The 25,881-nt window shown below is 36.5% G+C and overlaps 1 long non-coding RNA gene across 3 annotated transcripts in view; it reads left to right on the top strand.

Moving 5' to 3' along the window:
• Window positions 1–25,881, top strand: part of LOC110541176 (uncharacterized) — a 361,531-nt gene that overhangs the window by 237,111 nt on the left and 98,539 nt on the right. The window contains exons 10-11 of one of the 3 annotated variants that reach the window (XR_009594297.1): window positions 21,368–21,515; window positions 23,319–23,644. The exons of the other annotated variants lie outside the window; for them this stretch is intronic. This is a non-coding gene — a long non-coding RNA (uncharacterized LOC110541176). Of the gene's footprint in view, window positions 1–21,367; window positions 21,516–23,318; window positions 23,645–25,881 lie in introns of those variants that run through there. 3 annotated transcript variants of the gene reach the window in all.

The raw sequence follows: 25,881 nt of genomic DNA, 5'->3' as shown, positions 1-25,881 counted from the left end.
GGGATATGTGCTTTCCCTTTTCTTCCCCACTCATCTTTCTGCTTCTGCTCTTTCATAATCACTTCCTCCTTGCATTTTCTCCTTTAATGCACATAGTCATAAAGGCAGGTTTCTGTAACAACGCTGTGCAAAGTATGTTATACCAGAATTTATTAGCGATGTCTATTCTTTCTATATTTGAATTATCCCAAAATAGATAATTCTAGATCAAAGAAAATGAGGTGTGGTGGCTCATCTTCATTCTTAACTTGTCAGATCTGGGAAAAGGAAATATCCATTGATGAGGCAAACAAGAACTTGAGGTTCATCTACTTGTACAGAAAAACAGTAATTAAATAGCAAATGAGAGGTAAGACCACGTTCTGAAAGACTCAAAGTCTTAAGCATGAAAAGCCAAGAATTTAATCTGGCAAGAAAATGTTTCTCGAATATTCATTCTAATTTCTGTAGCTTGAAAATACTATATTGCTTTAGGTAATTCACTGGAGTTCAAAGGAAAACGCTTCCATCATAGTTAAAATACAACTGCGTTAATAATTTTGTTTACCACTATAAACAAAATTGGAAGCTTAGTATTCAATGTTTTACATTGTTTGGCATTGAGTCAATGTTTTTCTCTGCATTAAACTTTACTCTTGCCTGGAATACTGTTCAATACTCACTGCTCCAGTTTTTGGGAGTTTGTGACAGAAAGCTTCCAATGAGTTCTAGGACAGGCTGGCTACACTGTGAGATACTATCTTGTAAAAGATATTTTCGTTATTCACTTAGAACCAGAAGTCCATATTAAAGCAGGCTGCAATAAAATAGGATTATAAGATTACTAATTTATGAGCCTTCTCTGTAATAGAAACTATTATAGATCTGTGAATTGCAAATGGGATAAATGACAGGAATTTTTTTATGTGGCTGTTAATCTAGGGATATTGTAAAGTGTAACAGAAGGAGATGAAAATAAAATGAGAAGGAGGGATTGAGGAAAAATGGTTTGGGTAGGGGAAAATTATTAAAGATCACTGATGTGAAAAAAATGGATAGAGGTGTGTCTCTCTGGATAGCCACTAAGACTGCTTAAAGTCATTGAATTTAAAGTACAATAAAACAGTTAGAAAGTCTTGAGTTAGAGAATCATCATAACTGGAATTAGGTTGAGCAATTATTTGATTTTTAGCTTATGGTAACTTTAAACTGACCATGCTGTCTTACCTAATGAAATGCAATGAGGAAACATACAAATAGGTTGTAGTTGCAAAAGATGAAAAATATGTTTGTAACTGTTTTCCTAACAATGATTAATTTGTAATAACAATGGGGTATGCTAATACTGAAATAAGACGTGGATGAATTTGAGTATTTTATGGTCAAGGGGGGTAAGTAATGGATTAATAATAGATTCTGTATTTGAAGTACTTAGAATAGTATGTATTTTATAATTCAATATATAGACGATTAAGTTACAAGTTTACATGAGTGTTTTGCATGAAACATACCTAGTGATGAAGAAAGATCAGGTAATAATAATTCTTTTTGCATCTAAGTTTTTACATAGTTAATCAAAAGAGAAGAATTAATGGTATAAATAACATAAAGGTGAGAACATATATTTGTTTTATTACAAAATGACTTTTATCAATGTGCTTATGTATATAACATCAACTTTTTAATAGTATTTTTCTGGACTATAATAGAAAAGTATCATTTCCCTTTCACTCTAATTCCTCTAACCCCTCCTGTGAACCTCATTGTTCTCAGTCAAGTTCATTGCCTCATTTTCTTTATTTGTTGTTATTCATGGGAAATGGAAAATACATATGTACACAATTTGTAAGTATGTAAATGCAATCTGTTCTGTCTACTTATATGCATATGTTCCCAGAGCTTACCATTTGGTATACAACAAACTACCTCAGTGAAATTACTTCTCCTGCTCTCAGCTCTCAGGTTTCAGCTTTTGGCATTCTTTAGTTGCCTCTAGTACTTTTTCAAGAACTGAAGGTTCATGAACTTTTTCCCTTCCATGTTAGAATGTCTATTGTTGGTATCCTTGCCCAGGTCATGTTTAGGCAGCCTTGTTGCTTACTTGTTATGGCTCCCGCTTCTCTGACATTTCTAGGAGACACAAAAATCACATTAAAATTTCTATCTTTTACAATCTTGGTACCCCATTTTCTGCAGTCATTCTTGAGCCTTAAGGTTCTTTGACAAAATACGAGAAGTACGCTTAACTGTGGGTGCAAGGATAGATATTTAGAATGCAGTTTGGGATTAGGGTGATTAGCAAATTGGTGGTTATACGTTCCTCTGCAAGATCCATAATTTCAGTAGACCTGGATATTTTTCTAGGATTCCACTACCAGTTATGATTTCCTTGTTGAGCAACCCTGAGGAGAGCTCTTGAATTCCATGAAGGTATGCATCCCTATATTTTTTTTTTCTTTAGGCTTAGTGTGCCATACTGGTCACTGCTGTGGTCCAAGAGTATCATAGCTGGGTAGTACTACAGATGACCTTCTTCCTTTGGAAACTTGCTTGGAACCTTCTGGTACATGAAAACTTGTTGCCAGGGAAGGGGCTTGTAGTTCTATATTGGATTCTCTGTGTTCTTTACAAAATTCATTATATTTTCAGAATGAAAAACTTACCTTCCACATTGGAAGGACTACCAAGGGAAACAGTAATACTCTATAGCATTTTATGAATCTTTTGGGCAAACATGAACAAAAACTCAAAAGAAGCGGCTCCTGCCTAGTGTTGAAGTTTTTTAGCTAACCTATAGCTTTTAGGGAAGGGTATATGTGTACACCCACACATACACACATACGTATACTTAAGGCATATATATAAAGTTCTTTTAAAATATGCATGTTTAAATTTGATAATTCAACAATAGTGCTATAGTTCAAGTTTAAAAGTTAGGAATGTTAAATTCAAGGATGGAGGGGTTGAAAATAAATGACGCTTTTGTAGATGGTCTAAAAAATGAGACATAATTTTTTTGAATAAGTTATAGTATGGAAAAATGAGATGGAAGAATATTGGAAGAATATTGGAAACAAATATTAAAACCCATAGGGAGAGTCTGAGTTTGTTATTCAGTTCATGGAGAGTATGCTAGCTTGCATGAAGCCCTCAGGTCAATCTTCAATCTCAAATAAATTGGAGCTAGTGCCATAAGCCTTTAATCTCAGGCTGGGGAGATGGCTCAATGTAGACTACATTATTTACTATGCAAGTATGAAGACTGGAGCCCAGATTCCTAGAGCCCACTTCAGAGGAAAGAGGACGATTCTGTGTATCTGAAATCACAAAGCTAAGAAGGCAAAGACAGGGAATCCCTGAGGCAAACTGGCTACTAAACCATCTGGAATTGTGCTGCTTCAGGGTATGTAAAATTCTCTACCCCAATAAATGAAGTAGAAAATAGTCAAAGAAGATTCCTTAAAATCAACTCCAAATATCTCACATATGTATGTTCACATACCCATGGGGCATAAATGGAAACATGAATATATTCATGATTATATACATACCCTAGCAATAATACAAAAATAGATAAAAGGCATTTCATTTCATTCTCAGGACTGAAAGGCATATCTAGGTTACATGACACCCAGTCCTTCATACCCTGTATTCCATAGTTTTTAAAAGTTATCTATTTCTTTTTTCTGCCATCATCTGTGTAGTCATTCAAGTGTTTATGACTGTCTTTCCAATGCTGTCAGGAGCATCAACAATGCTAAGAAGAGAGGCAATCACTAAGACCTTCTGAGGCCTTGCTCCAAAGCCATTATCATCTTCATAACTGTGATTATAAAGCACAGTTACATTGTGAATTTGAAATAATTAATGATCACATTTCTAGAACGATTGTTGTGACCTTCACGGGTAGGTTGATCAAAGTAGGTGATGAGTACCAGATTTGATGGTCAGCTCTAAGACCTGGAAAAAGGACATAAATCTGCTCTCATATTGTTAGTTTGTTTCATTGTACTGACAGCTTTAAGTGGCATCATGGAGGATGGATAATGACTCCAGAAGAAAACAATAGTAGCGAAAATCCTGGGATTGTTTTCCAAGAGATTTAAAGCACAGAGATAAAGAAAATGCCTCAGTGGACTCTTGGCTTGACACACATACAACCCTCCCTTTCCCCCAAACATGCACATAATTTAATTGTTAAGTTAGCAAGTATTGAGTGAGAAATTGGGGACTTAGTGGTTAAAAGCTCTTAGTGCTCTTGCAGGGTATCTGTGTTCAGTTCCCAACAGTCACATGTTAGGCAGTTTATGACCTCCTGTAACTCCAGCTCCTGGAGATATGATAGCCCCTGGCTTCTGTGGGCACCTGCGTGCATGTGATGTACTATACTCGTGTGAACATATGCCTGTTTGAACGGGTTTTAGCGCATCACATGCGTACATATAAAAAAGAGAAACTGATGATCTAAAATGTGTTGCTTGAGCATCTTAAAGAGATGTGAGAATGTAATATCCAGTTTAAAGGAATAGTAGCTAATAAGGCAGAAATAGAAACTAAATTAAAGTACTTGAGAAATGACAAAAATATACATTTGTGTATGTGGGGCATGTGTGAATGTGTACTCATGAAAATAAAATCCAGTATATAAAATAAAAAAAAATTGTTAAGTTAGGAATGTCTGCATCAAAAAAAAATTGTTAAGTTAGGAATGTCTGCATAAAAAAAAATCAATATAAGGAATAATATCACTAAGGAATAATATTAGATTTAAGCCCACAAAATAGTACTAGAATAGTGATATTAACTTCATTACCCCACTCTCACTAACAGACAAATCCTCCAGGGGAAAACAAAACAAAAACTGGACACTCTGAAATTCTGCAATTCAATGACATCATAAATTAAATGGACCTAATGGATATTGAGAGGTAATCTCCCCCAAATACTAAAGAATATGTATTCTTCTCAGAAACACATAGAGCTTTATAGCTGACTGTATTTTAGGACACAACGAAGTTCTTAACAACAACAACAAAAATTTTATAGTTAGGGGAGTGGAATTGTCTCTGACATAGACTATGTGGCCTTGTAATCATTTCCCCCTGATGGGACTTTCCTACAAGGCAACAAGGGAGGAAGACATTCAGTCCTCATGTAAATAGATGAGCTGGATATCTGGGTAGGGCAGTTCCCATATTCTTTTTTTGTAATTATTTTATTTTTATTAATTACAGTTTATTCACTTTGTATCCCCCCTGTAGCTCCCTCCCTCTTCCCCTCCCAAGCTCACCCTCCCTCTTCACCACCTGTGCCCCTCCTCCAGCCCATTGATAAGGGAGGTCCTCCTCTCCTTCCCTCTGATCCTAGTCTATCAGGTTTCCTCAGGAGTGGCTGCATTGTCTTCCTCTGTGGCCTAGAAAGGCTGCTCCCCCTCAGGGGGAGGTGATCAAACAGCCAGCCACTGAGTTCATGTCAGAGACAACCCCTGTCCCCATGACTATGAACCCACTTGGATACTGAACTGCCAAAGGCTACATCTGTGCAGGGGTTCCAGGACATCTCCATGAGTGCTCCTTGGCTGGAGTATCAGTCTCAGAAAGACCCCTGTGCCCAGATTTTTTGGATCTGTTGCTTTCCTTGTGGAGCCCCTGTCCTCTCCAGGTTTTACTATCTCCCACTTCTTTCAAAAGATTCCCTGCACTCTGCCCAAAGTTTGGCTATGAGTCTCAGCATGTGTCTTGATATCCTGCTGGGTAGAGCCTTTCAGAAGCCCCCTGTTTTCTCCCTCCTCAGATGTCCATCCTCTTTGCCTTTCTGAATGGAGATTGAATATCTTAGCCAGAATCCTCCTTCTTGATTAGCTTCCTGAGGTGTACAGATTTTAGTATGTTTATCCTATATTATATGTCTCATATCCACTTATGAGTGAGTATATACTGTGTGTGTCTTTCTGCTTCTAGGATACCTCATTCACGATGATCTGTTCCAGTTCCCACCATTCACCAATTAAAAAATGGGGTACAGAGGAGGTAAAAAGAGAATTCTCAAAAGAAGAATATCAAATGGCAGAGAAATGCTTAAAGAAATGTTCAATATCTTTAGTCATCAGGGAAACGCAAATCAAAATGACCCTGAGATTTCACCTTACCCTTGTCAGAATGGCTAAGATCAAAACTCAAGTCACAACACATGCTGGAGAGGATGTGGAGAAAGTGGAACCCTCCTCCACTGCTGGTGAGAATGTAAACTTGTACAACCACTTTGGCAGTCAATCTGGCACTTTTCTCAGACAATTAGGAATAGTGCTTCCTCAAGGTCCAGCTGTACCACTCCTAGGAATATATACAAAAGACACTAAAGTATACAACAAGGTCATCTGCTCAACCATGTTTGTAGCAGCTTTATTTGTAATAGCCAAAAGCTGGAAACAGCCTGGCTGCCCATCAGTTGAGGAATGGATACAGAAATTGTGGTGCATCTACACAATGGAATACTACCCAGCAATTAAAAAAGAGAAAAGAAAAAACAAGGAAATTATGAAATTTGCAGAGAAATGGTGGGTTCCCATATTCTTAAGAATAACGGAGAGAGAATGAAAGGAGGGAGGATAGAACTAGGAGAGAGGAGAGAGGTACCTATGACTGAGATGTAAATTGAATTAATTAATAAAAATATAGAAAATGTATAGAGGACTCATTTTTTATTTGTTTGTATACATTTGGGTTCTTATAAGAGAGTACTCTGATTATCTTCTTTAGGTGTGTAGATTTCACTATGTTTATCATATCTTGTAGGTCTATATAAGCGAGTATATACCATGTTTGTCTTTCTCCTTCTGGGATACTTCACTCAGACTGATCTTTTCTAGATCCCACCATTTGCCTGCAAACCAGGGGGGGGGAGCAGTCCTGTTAGGTCACAGAGGAGCCAGCCCTGAAGATACCTGATAAAATATGGTCAAATGAAAGGGGAGGAGATCAAATTTTGATCAAATTTAGTATCATCTATCACTGTTAGAGTTTTAAATTAAGGAGTGGAATCCATTTTAATGTTACACTCTGCTCAGAAATCCCTTTTTTCCTAAATAAAATGTCAAAGTAATGGGCAGAACCCATTTTCAGTTTATTCATGGTTATGGGACACCCTCTGCTTTGAGAGTTCTCAGGGCTGGTATAGTGCAAGTATAGAGGGGAATGAGATATACATCTCTTATAGGTGGACTAATTTATGGAATGTTCGTTGATATATAGGTCTAACATCCTACAGGAACAGACACAAATGTCTACAATTCCTCTGTGGGTACAATTTTGCATTTGATGTTCAGATTTAACCAACAAACAGGTAAAAATCACAAATAATTGAACGATTCCCTACTGACTTCACTGCTATCCTGGAGAAGCTGAAAACTGAGAATTACTGCAGTGATTGTCAAGAACTAAACAGTATGATCTCTGTCTTCAAGTAAGACTCTCGCTTGTAAATCAGAGTTTATGTTTATGTATGCAAAATAATATTTGTTCCACAAAACATCTAAAGGTATAATATGTTTTTCAGGAGCAAGTGATTTGCGGCTTTGCTCTATTACAAAACTGAATCAACAACATTGAGTTAGCATAAGCATACTTTCCTCATCGCTGTAAGATCATGCACTCCCAAATTCTTATGCTTCTTTTTAGAATACTAATCTCATATTTTTTTCTGAAATTAAGGAGCATATGTATTTTGGGAGAATTTTTATGAGAAACTATTTTTATATATGCTTTAATAGAGGTATTTAATTGACATCAATTGATAATATAAATGCATTCTTCACTAATGCTAATGCTATACTAACCCTGGGAAATTTCAAAACAAAACAGTTTCAATAATAAAGACAAAATGGAAAATAAATTGTACACATTAATTTGGCATCTTCTTTTAAGGAAGTGAACCGGGGCTAGCTAGAAAGATGGCAGAGAAGATAGAGGCTATAATCACCAAGCCTGATGACCTGCGTTAAAACCCTGGGAACCACCTGATGGAGAGGGGAGACTTTGTGTGCCGCCTGGGTGGTGTGCTTGGCTGTCCTCTCATCTATACATACATACAGTTTGCTTGGTGATATTCAGACACTACATTTAACATTAGCCAAACTTTAAGGCCTGCAGAGACAGCTAATTATTGAGAGTGCATGTTGCTCTTAGAGAGGACAGGAATTGGTTCTCAGTAACTCATCTGGAAGTCTAGCTCCAGGAAATGCAACCATCTCTTATGGTCAATGAGCGCATTAAGAAAACACATGCTACACCCAAGCGAAGCATTCCATATGCACGAAAAAATAATTAAAACAAAGAAAAACATTTAAAATTAGCTGAACAATTTTATTTAGTTATTCTTCCTGGGCTCTCTGCTATGCTGGTTATTTCAATTTGAGCTTTTTGGAGAATTTTTCCACAGGTGTTTTTCAGTTGGGTAACATATGAAAAATGTGGGAAAATAAGAAAAAAGGAAAATAGAGAAAAAAGTTACATTTTTATCTTTTTACCTTTTAAAGCAAAATGAGCGGAATCTACTTGTTTTAACAGAAGTATTCTTAATATATAATTAAAAACATGATCCAGCAAAGATCATATTTATCACTTGTAATACCTATTTCATCGATGGGATTTTATAATAAACTGAAAAGCAATAAAAATAAAGCAAAATTTTTCTTTCAGAAATTCTTGGGCAGATGGGAGAATTTACATCTGTAGCTGAACAAATAAAGACTTCAACGCTAAAGCCCTGTTTGTTGATTACCCTATTTGAAAATTTGTCACGAAGTCTACAATTACAAAACGAAGTCTATGTTATAAAAGCAAAGAAACAAAGTTCTATTCTGTGGAAGGGTCAGCATATCTTGATCAATGAGTTATATGGAAATGGTCATTAAAAGGTGAAATTTTTCTGTGGTCTGGCAAGGCTGCTCCTTCCTCGGGGGTGGGAGTTCAAAGAGCCAGCCACTGTGTTCAGGTCAGAGACAGTCCCTGTTTCCCTTACTAGGGAACTCACTTGGATACTGAGCTGCCATGGGCTACATCTCAGCAGGGGTACTAGGTTATATCCATGAATGTACCTTGGTTGGAGTATCAGTCTCAGAAAAGACCCCTGAGCCCAGATTTTTTTTGGTTCTGTTGCTCTGATCTCCTTTCCTCTCCAGGTCTTACTAACTACCTCTTCTTTCATATGATTGCCTGCACTCTGCCCAAAGTTTGGTTATGAGTCTCAACACCTGCTTTGATACTTACAACAGATATTCCCACTCTCCAGTTCTTTTTTCTAACCGTTTACTGTTTTGTACATAAGGCATTGACAGCTTATGCGAGGCCATGAGTGTAGCACACATTACAAGATGTCAGGATGATAAACAAGGAAGAACCTTTGTTTCATACGGTTAAGGAGTCCTGATCTCAGGCTGGTTCTACTGATGTTTGTCCTTCATCACTTACATGAATGAGCAATAGCCTTTCTTTTGGTTAATATTAATTTCAGACATCCCTGTTTGTTTTTCAATCATATTTAACCATATGAAAGAAATAATTTCTAAGGAAAATAATAGATACATTTCTGCCTGTATGCTTAAATTTCTACACCATTTAGTAAATATTTCTCCAAACTTACACTATCAATTTTATGACAAAGGAAATCTTTATTTGTTTGTTTGTTTTGAAAGAGCCTTGGCTGTCCTGGATTCACTTTGTAGAACAGTGTGGTCTCAAATTCACAGCAATCCACCTGCCTCTGAGTTCTAGAATTAAAGGCATGTGCAACCACATATGGCTGATAAAGGAAATAATCTTTATAATTAAAAATAACTACCTGAAATTCCAGAGTAAAACCGATTTTGCATTCAAAATAGAACTCATCTCTTCTTGAATTTGCTTTTCTTTGTATAAGATATTTAAATTATTGTTTTATTTTGTATCTTATAATTTTGTGTATATTTATGAAGTACATTATGATTGCTGTTACTCTCCACATTTTAATATCTGCTTTCACCGCTATCATCAATTCCACACAGGTCTCTTGCCCACTTTCATTTCTTTCAGCCAAGGTCTTTCGTGTGATCTTCTGAGTTTGAGGCTATCCATGGGAAAGTGGTAGGGCTCATAACTGCTGTTTTAATGAGTCATCACTCATGGAGAAATTCATTGATGAAACAACTTTTGGGTCACTCATTCCCCCAAGGTTAGGAAATCCCTGACTTGGCACCTGTAAGTAAACTCAACAAATTCACTATCATTCAGCTCAGAATGACAGACATAGATGACATAGTTTATTTGGTGTTTTTTTTTTTTTTTTTTTTTTTTTTTGTCACCTTATCTATCTGGGATCTGGGGTTAAGATACATTAGGACTTGTCTCTCTAGACTATGTCATATAACAGTTAACATAAAAAAGAATAAAGGTAGGATGTTTGTTATTATAAGAAGCAAAAATATAAACTATAAAGTAAATAATGCAATTAACTCAATAACATTAGATGTTATTTCTTCCTCAAGAAACCAAAAATTGAAAACACATGTCATACCCTGTAGAAAATAACAGTAAGTGTACATTAACATACTTCGGTATATTATAAGCATGCTTATCTACAGATGTTAACATAATTATTGATAATGAATACAATTAACTATTGGTTAAACAAAGTAGAAAAACAAGAAAATTTTTGAAAAAATATACAACCCTATATTTTAAATTACTTTCTTGGATTCTCAAAGTTTAAATCACCCTATTTAATTCATTAAAATTAAATAGCTTGGTAAAGCCAAATGTACATGCAATAAATAGCTACCTCAAAAATTTCTAGTTGGAAAGCAAATTAAAATAAGTGCTAAATGTATAGTGAAGAAAAATAGCAGAAAGTAAATATTTTGTCATGAGTTTTGGTCCAGAAATTCTTGATGCATGACTTTTAGACATTTTCACATCTGGAAAAACGATTGGAATAATGCAGTTAATTTCTATGATTAATCATTATAAACATTTGAAAGAAGTAGCAACATAAAAAATAGAAATGGTATATTGTACTTGAGAAATAGCATTTTATAAAGTAACATGTGGCCTTATCTACAGAAATCAATTAACAAAATAGATATTAAGTAAGAATGTATAAATTATATGAATGAGTTATTTATTGCTTTCAATACTAAAATTATAAACCATCATGTCATGTATATTTCAAAATTACAGTCTCTGTGTGCTTATTAAATAAATAGAGGAAACAACAGGAAAACATGGTGAGACTATTCCTGTTCTGAGTATAAGTGACCTGTATTTGTTCAGTGGTACATATATGATTTCTTAAATATTTATTCTTTTAAAAATAATTCAGTAAATGTGTTCCTCAACAGTGTCATACATATATGAAGTTCATTAGGATTATTGCCAAGCCCCATCCTACCTAATCTAGCTCCTTTCCTTCTGAGTGCCTTATGTTACCTCCCCTTTTATTTAGATCATCTGACATTAAACAGGACTGTCTGCGTGATTGTGGGTTTGGAACCACCCACTGAAGTGTATGAGCCTTTCCATGGGTGTGAGGCTGAAGACAATTACTTAGTCTTCCATCGAGACCAATGGCAGACAGTAGTTCAGCAAAGAGGTGTTAGGCCTCTCTGTGTGTCTATCACTGATTCATAATTGACATTCCATCTATGGATGACCTACTTAGGTAGTTAATGTTTATGACCCTGGATATTGGTTAAGGAACCACATAAATCTAATTGACTTGCCTTGTATTCAATTTGCTCTAAAATAAACTGGCAAACCAATTTTGGGAACTGAGTGCACTCACTCCAGTCCCTCAAATCATGACTTTACTTTCTGTGTATCTCCCTTTCCGACTCAGACAAGAGTGGTAGCAGGAGAGGAAAATTAGTTTTTGCTATTGAGTCCATTATTCTTGTTTTAATGTCAGTCTTCCCAAAATGGTGGCTAGAGAACTTATTGTTGGACCCCATTCCCAAACATTCAATAGATCAGAAGAAGAATTTGCTTATCTCACCAGTTCCAGCTGACATGAATGCTTCAGACCTGAAGCCATTGCTTGGTGACAGTAGACTGGGCAAGGATGAACAGTGCGAGCAGCAACAAGTACATGTGAACGTTGAACAAGTTGCAGGAGCTCAGCATGAATTCCACTCCTACAGGCCCGAAACACAAAGCCTGTATGCCATTGATGAACATATTTTACAAATACATTCGCACATCACAGTAACATTCTGAATGTACAACAGAGTTTCTGTGCATTACAGTTTTCTCTATTATCAACAGTTTACTTGCATTGTATACTTGTCCTAAGAAAACACAGACTTTTTAATAATTAAAAATAATAATACCCTACTATATTCATAATCCATGTGTCTGATATCTATCCCTTTCCCAAATTCTGTGTGAATTACTGCATTACATCAAATTTCTATGATGTTTTTATTGTTATTTCTGGTTAGCTCAGTTATCCATGTTCTCCTTGTTTTACTTCCCTGGAATGTTTATTACATTTTAATATATAATTTTTTTTCCTTAAAATTGGTTATTAAATGGTGCTTGCAGCATTAAAGAGATATAACTTATATTCTCTTTAAAATCATGGCTCATGGTTTCAGGTGCCTGAGTAGACCAGAATATGCTGTAGAAGCCAGAGGCAGAGTCAAGGCAAGTATTTTGGATCCTGAGAAACAGATTTTCAGAGGCCCTCAGTAGTAGGCTCCTGTCCTGTTTCTTATTTTTTCCTACATCCCATGTCCATCCCATTTGCTTTCTAAGCTTGTTCATCTTACCCTGGGTCCTCTTTCTTGCTTATCTTCTTTAGGTGTTCAGATTTCTGTATGTTTATCCTATCTTATAGGTCTAGTACCCACTTATAAGTGAGTATATACTGTATGTGTCTTTCTCCTTCTGGGATACCTCACTCAGATTGATCTTTTCTAGATGCCAACATTTGCCTGCAAATTTCACGATTTTAATTGCTGCGTAGTATTCCATTGTGTAAAAGTACCACAGTTTCTATATCCATTCCTCCGTTGACAGGAGCCTACCACTGAGGACCTCTGAAAGTCTCTGCCTAGCAGTGTATCAAAGAGATACTGAGACACATAACCAAACCTTTGACAGAGTACAGGGAATGATATGAAAGAAGGGGAAGTTAGTATGACCTGGAGAAGATAGGAACTCCACAAGGAACAAATATATATGAGCATAGAGGTCTTTTGTGAGACTGTATTTCCAACCGAGGACCACATAAGGATATAATCTAGAACCCCAGCTCGGATGTAGCCCATGGCTGCTCAGTATCCAAGTGGGTACCCTAGTAAGGGGAACAGGGACTATTTCTGACATGGACTCAATGGCTGGCTCTTTGACCTCCACCCCCACATACCGAAGGGAGGAGCGGCCCTGCTAGGCCACAGAGGAGGACTTTGCAGCCAGGCTTGAAGATACCTGATAAGCTAGAGTCAGATGAAAGGGGAGGAGGTCCTCCCCAATCAGTGGACTTGGAAAGGGGCAGGGAGGAGATGAGGGAGGTAAGGTGGGGTTGGGAAGGAATGAGGGAGCAGGATACAGCTGGGATAAAAATTTAATAAACTGTAACTAATATTTAAAAAATAAAAATTTAATTAAAAAAAACAGACTAAAGTCTTCTGAAAGAACAGGGAACAGTCTTAACCACTGTGTCATCTATCCTCTAATAAGACTTTGATTTTAGTCTATTGGTTTTTAATTTTCTCTTTATATTTATTTACCAACCCAAGGGTACCCCTTTCCACCTCTCCTCCCAGCTTCCCACCTCTCCTCCCATTTTTTCCCCTCTCCCTCCCCCTGTATTAACTTTCCCTAGCACAACAAGTTACATCAGGACTGGACTGAGCATATCTTCTTTCCCTGAGGCCAGGCCAAGCAGCCCTGCCAATGGGAAATTATCCAAAAGCAGGCAACAAAGTCCATGTCAGAAACAGCCCTCTCCCTGCCCTCCACTTGCCAAGTGACCCACATGAAGAACAAGCAGCTCATCAGCCACATGTGTTCAGGGGACCTAGGTCCAGACCATGCATGCTCTTTAGTTGATGTCTCAGTCTCTGAATGCCCCCATGGGACTGGGTTAGTTGTCTCTGTTGGTCTTATTATGGGGTTCCTGTCTCCTCCAGGTCCTTCCTTCTTTTCCCCAACACTTCCACAGGAACACCAGAGCTCAGCCCCATGCTTAGCTGAAAGTTCCAGCATCTGTCCGGATCCACTGCTGGCTGCAGCCTCAGAGACTACAGCCAAGTAGGCTCCTGTCTGCAAGCATAGCAGAGAACCATTATCAGTGTCAGGGGCTGCTCTCTTCCATGGTCTCTGGTTGGCCCAATTATTGCTTCAACTTTCCCTCAGTCTTTGTTCCCTCTTTATCCCTGAACTTCTTGTAGGCAAGGCAATTTTTGGATCAGAGATTTTATCAGTGAGTTGTTGTTCCCCTCATTCCAGCAGTCCTACCTGGCCAGGAAGTGGTCAGTTCAGTCTTCCTGTCCCCCAGTGTTATGGTTCTCAGGTAGAGTCACACCATGTTCTCCTAGGAGGCTACCCTGTACCAGGTCTCCAGCTTGGCAAAGAGATGCTGCCCTCAGTTTCCCTTCTTGTTCCCTCACACTTTCCCCCCATTCTCCCCACACCAGATCCCCACTCTTGCTTCCCTCCCCACTCCATCTCCTGTCCAGTTCCCTCTCTTCCTCCACTTCTGCTGCCTATTCTATTTCCACTTCTGAGTGACAGTCTAACACCCTCCCTTGTGCCCTCCTTGTTAGTTTCTTTGTGTCTGTGGATTGTAGAATGATTATGACTTTTATTTAATATTCACTTCTCTAGCAAGCTAGGGACATGCTTTTGAAAAGAAAGAGGACACAGTAGTCTCATCATCCAAAGACTGTCTATTAACAGCGTAAGAAATTAAGCTGATGTTATCTTTGACAACCAATCTAATATAATGCTTGTCATATTTCTTGACTTATAATTACTTTTTCTTCATTTTTAGGGTACAGTAATCTATGAAATGATGGCACTTTGTGAAACTGCCATTTAAATATGGAAGAATCATCTGGGTATATTATCTACATAAATTATTTATAATACTTCTATTCTCAGAGTTTGAAATTAAAACACACATTTAAGACTCATAAATGGTATAGATCTGATTGTATTTCATCCTGAAGTTTTTGTAACTATTATTAACAATAGATATAATAATTATAAACAACTGATATGTACAATATTACACACCTTAAATATACTGGCAAAGCTCTATTTGAATGAAAATATACATTAAATAGCTATAGGTTTTGGAGTGAATCTTAATTAGTAAAATTACAGTTTACTATTGTATCTTCAGTTAAGATAGTAAAAACCACAATCCATACAGTTCAAAATAATTTGCCAAGACACACCTGCACTGCACCTGTGAAACCAGATGTGTTTGCTTGTCTCAAGATTCATGGCTAGACTACACAGTCAATGCATCATTAGTTTCAATTTTATAGTGTCATTCTCTTAGGTTCTCCACTGCATTGCTTTTTAACTGATGAAGAATAATTGAGTGAGATGAGACTGGCAATATCAGAACTGTCCAAGTGCATTATCAAAGGATGTCAAGAATGGGAATGAGGATTCTTCTATTTAAAACACAGGCAGAAATCTCTAGAAATCTTACTGAAATAGAAAGGCGGAGACATGATTTATATTTCACTCCATAAATGATTGTGATGGTAGATCTCTCCATAGTCCATATGAGATGGAATATTTAGTGAAGAAAGTATATTACCTGGTCAGGAAACTGCTAGAAAAATTAGCAGTTTCCTTCTTACTTTTGACACGATGACAATCCATAAATAGTAATAAACATATGTGATCATTTTATATAACCAAATAAAATCTGGGGTATGGAATAGATTTATTCCTTGCTGTGAAGGCTTGCCTGTGAATGTGTGGGAGGGGGAAGGGAAGCATGTAGATGTGAAAAGACAACTTTTAGGCACTAGCTCTCTCTTTCAACTGTATAAGATACTGGGATTGAACTCATGTCTTTAGAGCTGAAGGGAGTGCCATTGTCACTGTGTCTTCTCACTAGCCCTTTCTATGCTTGTTTGTTTGGGTTTTTATTTGTTGTTTTTGCAGATGCACTGCAACTGTTTCTGTACCATTGCTGCTAACTCTTTCTTTTATTCCATTCAGATACGTTGAATATCCTTAGTGAATATTTTTATTTAACTTATTTTATATATTAGGTTCAGATAATTTATTTCATTATGATGAAATTTATGTTTTTAATTTTTTATATCAATTATACTTTATTCACTTTGTATCACACCTGTAGCTCCTTCCTTCATTCCCTCCCAATTCCACCCTCCCTTCTTCATCTCCTCCCATGCCTCTCTTCAAGTCCACTGATAGGGGAGGTTCTCTTCTTCTTCCATATGACCCTAGCCTCTCAGGCCTCATTAGGACTGACTGTCTACATGCAGAAAAATGCAAATAGATCCATATTTATCACCCTGCACAAAATTAAAATCCAAGTGTATCAAAGACATCAATATAATACCAGACACACTAAACCTGTTAGAAGAAAAAGTGGAGAAGAGCCTTGAACTCATTGGTACAGGAGACAACTTCCTGAACAGAACACCAACAGCAACAGGCTCTAAGAGCAACAATCAATGAATGGAACCTCATGAAACTGAAAAGCTTCTGTAAAGCAAAGGAACTGTTATCATAACAAAATGACAGCCTACACTCTGGGAAAGGATCTTCACCAACCCTATATCTGAAAGAGTGCCAATATCCAGAATACATAAAGAACTCAAGAAGTTAAACACCAACAAATCAAGTAATCCAATTAAAAATGGGGTACAGAGCTAAACAGAGAATTCTCAATAGAGGAATAACTAATGGCAGAGAAACACTTAAAGACGTGTTCAATGTCCTTAGTCATCAGAGAAATGCACGTTAAAACTACCTGAGATTTCAACTTACATCCATCAGAATGGTTAAGGTAAAAACTTAAGTGACAATACATGCTGGAGAGGACGTGGAGAAAGGGGAACCTTTCTCCATTGTTGGTGGGAGTGAAAACTTGTACCTCCAGGTCTCTCTAGCTCTCTCTTCGTCCATGAGGATTCTGGCACTCTGCCCAAAGTTTGGCTATGAGTTTCAGTATCTCCTTTGATATCCTGGTGGGTAGACTCTTTCGGAGGTCCTCTGTGGAAGGCTCCTGCCCTGATGGAGCCAGCCTTGATGAGACCTGATAGGCTAGGGTCAGATAAAAAAGGAGGAGGTCCTTCTGTATCAGGGAACTAGGAAAAGGGCATGAGAAAGAGGGAGGGTGTGTATAACTGGGAGGAGATTAGGGAGGGTGCTGCAGTGGAGATACAAAGTGAAAAAGTTGTAATAAATAAATAAAGAAATAAAATAAAATTAAAACAATTATGTTCAGTTATACCAAAATTTTTAAATGCTTGTTTTTAAAATCATTTAAAATTACACACATAGTACCAATACTATGAAGAAATACACTATTAGTTAATTATATCATAAAGTTTATATAACATGCTGTATCTGAATTTCTGTAAATTTTAGTTTTCGTTTGATTTATGAACTTATTGTCATAGTATGTTTTGTATTTTGACAATTATATGATTAATGAAGATGACTGACCAACAAACATTATATCTCCCTCATCATTCTTCATTATTGCAGTGACAATGAAACAGTTATGAAAATATGTGTTAAGAGAGCAACCAGGCAGCTGAAGAGAAAGAACAGTCAAAGATCTCATTACGTTCTTTGTGTTACGATGCTTGCTTTGGGGCTCATTGGCTAAACTCATGGCCTCTACTCTCTCTTTATTATAGTCATAAAGAGCAACTGAAGCTCATAAAAAGTAGCTGGTGGATTTTTAGAAAACAAGACAGCTTGTTCAAACAGGATTCTACAGAGCCATCTCAGGAAATATTTTATTCTGAAGTATAGCTAGGAGGCATTTATGTTTGAAATGTCTGCTTTGTCGCTGTAAACTGAATATCCTACCTGTTAATAGGTTACCAAAAGGGACCTGTTTCCTTTTATTTCTCACCCAGTAGTACTTAGCACTATAAACAGAAAGAATAAAATTTTGGTAGTAATAGAATGATAATATATTTTTCCTGTTTGAAAAACAGAATATATATGTTAAGTATATGTGTGTGTATACAAACAATATAAGTAAAATAACCTTGCAAATTTATTTATTTGTCTGATTTGAAGTTATGCTGGACATAAATACAATGCAGAAGTATCAAGCACTATCATGAGTAAAACTGAGTGGTCTTTAAATTTCTGGTGATAATCTAACTAGAATGAAGTCTTCACACTCTACAAATGACCAGAGAGATCATTTAAATGTTATGATATTTCCTATGAACTTATGTATTTTTAGCCTATAACTTGTGGCAGAAAATTTTACTTAAATCGGTTTTCAAACCAAGAATACATCTTTTCCGTGAAACAGAATAGCAACAGGAATTTGGGATTTGTTTTAAAACATCATAGTTTCATTCAAAATTGGAACCCTGCACAGAAAACATAAGAAGATATTTTAGTAAATAAAAATAATTTAAGTATGTATCAATGCTAGAGAGTCTGGAATGGAAAAAAGAAAGAAAGAATCAGACATAGAAAAAAGGACAAAGACAAAGAGAAGAAACTCACATTGCTTATAAGGCAGCCCAGTGAAGGAAATACAGTAAATATACTGCCCACCTACTGTAACAAATGGTGGAATCAATGTTTTCCTGTCTCTAGTCCATCACTTTTATCTTGAATCACAGTTATGTTAATAGGCAAAACCGACTTTCAATTTAATAGTACATTAGAGCCTTTTAGCATGAGAAAAAAAAATAAAGGTTTAACAGCTACAGAAAGAAGATCCAGTCTAAAGGAGAAAAGAAAGGCAGAAAGTCTAATAAAAATATAAAAGTCTCTTCGTTCATTCTATTTAGCAAAATGTATCTATGTGGGCATGACTATATGTGAGGAAAAGTGGAAACTGATGTGATCTAAATTTATAATAAAGTCTAAATTCAGAACAGATAAGATCTTTGTACTTCTGATTAAAATGCGAATTAATTCACTTCAAAATATACACTATGTGTTTCAGTTTTTTTTCCACTTTCATAAAGTCATAACTTGCTTATCTTTAAATGCAATTCTGTTTAAGGAACCATGCTCCTTATTATCAAAGGAGCTCAAACATCTAGTATGTTAATGACTTTCTAGTGTAAGAGGGTTTTGTAATAATCCTTTTATAAACAAAAGATAATCTCGGAATAAATAAGCACCTTTGAATTCAATCTTAGCATCTTATAGTGATCAAAGCCAGTATGTTTCCAAAGGATCACCTTGGATTTTATCAAACAATCACTCACAGTTGATGAAAACAAGTAAGCAATGGGACAGGTATAAAACTAAAATTTTTAACTTCTCAAGTGAAAGGTATTTTAGAAAGCACTGTTGATGCTTGGTTTCAAAATACTTTGCAGATAGTAATCAAGATTAATTGGAATATGATAGAATTATATCCTGATTCCAGAATAAGATGTCTTATCTATTAGGCCACACAGTCAAGTGTTAACACCCATATCCTCACAGAGGCCTACCCTGTCATAGGTCTCCAGGTTGTCACAGATTCACCAACCCACTGTTTCTCTGTGAGGATATGGGAGTGTCTCTAGCTGAGCCTCCTAGTAGCAGAGGTCATGGAGACTGAAGAGGACATCCTCTAACTAGACAGGGTTCCTAGTGGAGGGAAGGGATCACCAACCTACCCACAAAAACTTCAACCCAAAATCTACTCTGCCTATAATATGTGCAGGGATAAAGATAGAACAAAAATTGAGGTAATGTCCAACCAATGCCTGGCCCAACCTGAGACATACCCCATGGGAGAGAGCTAACTCCTGACACTATTAATGATAAACTGCTAGGCTTACAGGTAAATGACTAGCATAGCTGTCCTCTGAGAGGCTCCACCCAACAGTAGATTGAAACAGATGTGAGTCTCACAGCCAAACGTTGAGCAAAGCGTAGGGTGGTTTGTGGAAAAGTGGGCAGACCTGGAGGGGACAACAATTCACAAGACGATAATAAAGCCAACTAACCTGAGCCCTGGAGTGTGGGAGTTCAGGGACTGAAACACCAACGAAGGACCATGCGTGGACTGGCCCTAGGCCTCACTACACAGAAGTAGCCATTGTGGCTATTGAGCAGCTTGGTCTTCGTATTGGGTCCATAGGAAGGGGATCTGGGGATGTGTTGTCTATGATATGGACTCTGTTGCCTGTTTTGATCACTTTCTCCTGGTGGGGCTACTTCACCAGGCCGAAGAGGAAGAGGATTTTATCAGTCCTGATATGACTTGACATGCTGGGGTTGGGATAGGGGGCTCTCCTTTTCTGAGGAGTAGGGAGAGGGGGACTAGGGGGAAGAGGAAGGGAGGATGGGGCCTGGAGGAGAGGAGGGGGCTACTATCGGGATGTAACATAAATAAATAAATTAACTAAAAAATATCCTGATATGAACCTCAAAAACAACCAGGACAACTTCCCCCAAAATACACTACACTTTGATGGCCGCATGAGAATTGTTCATAGGTGAATTTCATCACAATAAAAATGTGTGCCGAGAAAGACTTCGTCTCCCTTGTTAGTCTCCACACAAACCTTTCTATAAATTGTAAATCCAATACAAATGTCTAGACCAGCTGGAATTTATACACATTTAAGTGAAAATGAGTCAAGATTAAGTATCATTTTGAAAGTAAGGTTGAACCCCTGCAATGTATTCTGTACTAACATAAGTAATTAGGCTTATAAATATTTTTAGAACACAGGATGAGGAACTTAGTATTAGCAGAGTTCATGTGTATATCTAATCCTTTAATGACAAAAACAAAATACTTTGTAATCATCTTACACGTTAGAGATCATCTTGTAAGGTTCTTAAATTGTTTTATTATTATTATTATTATTATTATTATTGTCATTATTAATTACTGCTTTTCAGTAACCTTGTTAGTTTAGTAGTCAGTGGCAGTCAAAATCAGGAACATTTATTATCTTGTACATATGTGTGTGTATTCTGTTTAATGTATGTGTGTGTGTGTTTTGAGGCCTAGTTTTCTTCTCCGCCTCTTCCTCCTTCTTCTTCAAAATTTAGGCCTTTTAACCACAAAGTATGCTTTTTTGTATTAATTAATTCATTTATTTACTTTACATCCTGACTTCTCCTTTCCTTTCCTCCTCTTTTCCAATTCCTCCCCTGACCACTATCCACCTCCCATCTCCTCCTCCTCCTCTGTTTCTCTTCAGAAAAAGAAAGGCCTCCCATGGATATCAACCAGCCTTAGCAAATCAGATTGCAGTATGTCTATATGCCTCCTCTCCTTCTGAAGCTAGAGATCTGATGCTCTCTGTGGCCACCGTGCGTACTGGACACATAGGACACTAAGATATACATGTAAGCAAAACATCTATACACATAAGGTAAAAATGAATAGTTATTTTTAAAAGGCATTCTAAAATTTGTAATAAATAATATTTTATTACTGTGGTTTGTCTCCGTAGTTGTGCTCAATGTATTAAGATGCAAAACACTTCTGTTAAACAAATATATTTGTAGAAATAACATAGAAATTATTAATGCAGATCCTAATTACCACCAGCATTTAAATTTGTTAGCACCCAATATGAGAAAATTTTCTCACTGGAGACAGTTTTGAGTATTTCAAGTAACAGAAAAATTAAATCTACAGCAATATATCCATTTAATGACATTATTCCTTTGAGGTATCTGGAAAACCACTGATAAAAAATTTAATATACTATAGTTTTGACAAAAAAATTGAGACCAGTTAAGAATTATAAACCTCATTCTTCATTTATCAGGTAACTCAAAGTATGTTTGTGCAGAGGTATAGATTCTATCTTCCAACTTCATTGACAGTTAAAGAGAACATCTTTTCATGGAACATCTTTGTTAAGTAAATATATCTCCTAACAAATCCGGTTATTACCTATGTTAAAATCATGTGTCTTTGCAAATACTAAAATTTTACAACTTATTATTATTTTATTTTGGTACTCAGGTAAATAATTTTTTTATAAATTAAAAAATGAATGAATGACAACCATTTAGAAAAACAATTTAACTCATGGGAGTTTAAGATATATTTCTTAGCCTTTTCCTTTTTTTTTCTCACAAGCTTCACAGTTCAGATCGTTTGTTACCTTAAAGTAGAACGCTCCAGAGACAGCTTCTTATGAATACTTCTAGAGAGATCTTGGAGGTCAAAAAAGTGATTTAACCTAAAGATCAGCCAAAATTCTGTAGAGTGCAGAAGAAGAAAAATATAATTTAATTTCTAGGACATTCAGCAGCTAGGGATTTCAACAGCTATAGGCCAACATATGATTTGTGTTGTAATAACCAGTCATGACAGCCACATATTTTTAAGACTACATTTAGAAATGTTTCATATAAAATCTTTTAAATATGCTCTGTAGATACTTTTGTTGCAATTTTGGTGTATGAACACATACATTCCCAAAAACATTGTTCTAAGGTTTTATTAAAAAAAAAAAGACTTATGAATATGTGGTTCTCCACATTTAATTACGCACTTTACAGAAAATTAAAATTAAAAAAAAACATTTTAGTTATACAACTTGGTAATGATTGCACTCTTGACATTTCACCTTTTACATCATTTATTTTATTATTTCAAAAGATATTATACATTATATACATATGCCTGAGATCTGTCATTTAATTTGTATTAGCTAATACCTAATACTTTATGTATAGAGCAGGCCATAGACACTCATTTCCTGAAAGGCACCAACTTTTCACTTGTTCTACGACCTAACTAAAAGCCGGTGACAGTATGGACTTTCTGCCACAATTTTCTAAATGTACCCTGTACTTGGCATCAGATTTGTGGCCAGATCTACATGGGGACAGTTTTTCATTAAAAAAAAAAAAAAAATCGCTGACATGTGGTTGGTTACCCTGTAGTTGATGAATTCTACTTTAAGCCTGAAGGAACAAACAATAACAACCCAGTAAGACATGTTACTGTAATTTTCACAGTTACATGTTACAGATGCCACAATGTCCCTGAAGTACTCTAGTAATTTCTTCAAACCTTGAAGTCATTTTACATTTAGGAATGGGTGACCCTCACAGACATAACACTGTAGACTAAGGTCACCTTTAATCTGGGACAACTTCACAGTGACAAAAAACCTTGCTATCCCCTAGGAATACAGAGGCAGGTGAGGCCATTTTATAAGAGCCAGATTGTCACTCAACTAAACGGAACGCTGGAGTTACCTGGAAGAGTCAAGGAGAAAATATTCAACAATGGTAAAAATACCTCACAGCTTCACTCGATATATTTTCAAGGTTATTTTTAGTATTCCAAAGACTGGCTGAGACACTTGATTCTATCCAGATTCTAAAACGCTGTATTTACTAAATGCATTTCTACATTTCCTCCACTGTTTCTTTTTGATCTGTGGGACAAATTGCTAAATACAACGTATTTCCCCCAAAGATGTCAATCCACTGGACTCTGAATTTGCTAGCAGGAGTAATAGTTTACAAACCAGTTACAGTTGAGTTTGGTGGCAATTTTTTTTCATTTCTTTCTGAGTTAAATAAAGTGAAATAAATTGTTTCAGTCACAATGTATCATTTTTCTTTTAGCAAAAATGCCCATGTAAGACTGTTAATGACTGCTTCGATTTCCTTGGGAGATATAGGGCTATTCAGTCTTTCTACCTGATCTTGACTTAGTTTTGGTAGATGGAATCTTTCAAGAAAATTATCCATTTCATTTAGATTCTCAAATTTTGTGGAATATAGGCTTTTGTAGTATGACCTAATAATTGTTTGGATTTCCTCAATGTCTGTGGTTATGTCCCCATTTTCATTTCTGATTTTGCTGATCTGGATAGTTTCTCTCTGCTTTTTAGTTAGTTTGGCTAAGGGTTTGTCTATCTTGTTGATTTTCTCAAAGAACCAGCTTTTTGTTTCATTGATTCTTTGGATAGTTTTATTTGTTTCTAGTTGATTGATTTCAGCCTTCAGTTTGATTATTTCCAGCCGTCTGCTCCTTTTGGGTGTATCTGCTTCTTTTTGTTCTAGGGTTTTCAGTTGGGCCATTAAGTTGTTTGTAAGTGATGTTAAGAATTTCTTCTTGCAGGCACTTAGTGCTATAAATTTTCCTCTGAGCACTGCTTTCAGTGTGTCCCATAAATTTGGGTATGTTGTGCCTTCCTTTTCATTGAATTCTAGGAAGTCTTTAATTTCTTTCTTTATTTCTTCCTTAACCCAGCTGTCATTGAGTAGTAAGTTGTTTAGTTTCCATGTGCGTGTCGGCTTTTTGTTGTTTCTGTTTTTGTTGAGGTCGAGCTTTAGTCCATGGTGGTCAGATAGTATACAAGGGATTATTTCAATTCTTTTGTATCTGTTGAGGCTTGCTTTGTGGCCCACTATATGGTCTATTTTGGAAAAGGTTCCATGGGGTGCTGAAAAGAAGGTGTACTCTTTTGAGTTTGGGTGAAATGATCTGTAGACGTCTATTAGGTCCATTTGATTTAGGGATTCTGTGAGTGCTTTTATTTCCCTATTTGGTGTCTGTCTAGTTGATCTGTCCCTTGGTGAGAGTGGAGTGTTGAAGTCTCCCACTATTAAGGTATTAGGATCAATGTATGATTTAAGCTTTAATAATGTTTCATTTACGAATGTCGGTGCTCTTGTATTTGGGGCATAGATATTCAAGATTGTGATGTCCTCTTGGTGGATTTTTCCTTTGATGAGAATATAGTGGCCCTCCTTATCTTTTTTGATTAACTTGGGTTGAAAGTCTCCCCTCCAAAAAAAGCCCTGGACCAGATGGCTTCAGCGCAGAATTCTACAAGACCTTCAAAGAAGTGCTAACTCCAATTCTCCTCAAGCTATTCCACAAAATAGAAACAGAAGGAACACTACCAAACTCATTCTATGAAGCCACAGTCACCTTAATACCTAAACCACACAAAGACCCAACAAAAAAAGAGAACTTTAGGCCTATCTCTCTTATGAACATTGACGCAAAAATACTCAATAAAATACTTGCAAACCGAATCCAAGAACACATCAAAGATATCATCCACCATGACCAAGTAGGTTTCATCCCTGGCATGCAAGGGTGGTTCAACATACGGAAATCCATCAATGTAATCCACTACATAAACAAACTGAAGGAGAAAAACCACATGATCATCTCCTTAGACGCCGAAAAAGCATTTGACAAAGTCCAACACCCATTCATGTTTAAAGTCTTGGAGAGATCAGGGATACAAGGCACATACCTAAACATAGTAAAGGCAATATATAGCAAGCCTATAGCTAACATCAAACTCAATGGAGAGAAACTTAAATCAATCCCACTGAAATCAGGGACAAGACAAGGCTGTCCATTGTCCCCATATCTCTTCAACATAGTACTTGAAGTCCTAGCCAGAGCAATAAGACAACTAAAGGAGATCAAGGGGATACAAATCGGAAAGGAAGAGGTCAAAGTGTCACTATTTGCAGATGATATGATAGTATACATGAGCGACCCCAAAAATTCAACCAGAGAACTCCTTCAGCTGATAAACACCTTCAGCAAAGTGGCAGGATACAAAATCAACTCAAAAAAATCAGAAGCCCTCCTATATACCAAAGACAAAAAGGCTGAGAAAGAAATTAGGGAAACAACACCCTTCACAATAGCCACTAATAACATAAAGTACCTTGGTGTGACCCTAACCAAGCAAGTGAAAGACCTGTTTGA

The sequence above is a fragment of the Meriones unguiculatus genome, chromosome 9 (assembly GCF_030254825.1).
Source record: "Meriones unguiculatus strain TT.TT164.6M chromosome 9, Bangor_MerUng_6.1, whole genome shotgun sequence".
NCBI lineage: Eukaryota > Metazoa > Chordata > Mammalia > Rodentia > Muridae > Meriones > Meriones unguiculatus.
Note: the sequence above shows the minus strand (reverse complement) of the source record. Positions and strands in the feature narration are given on the sequence as shown.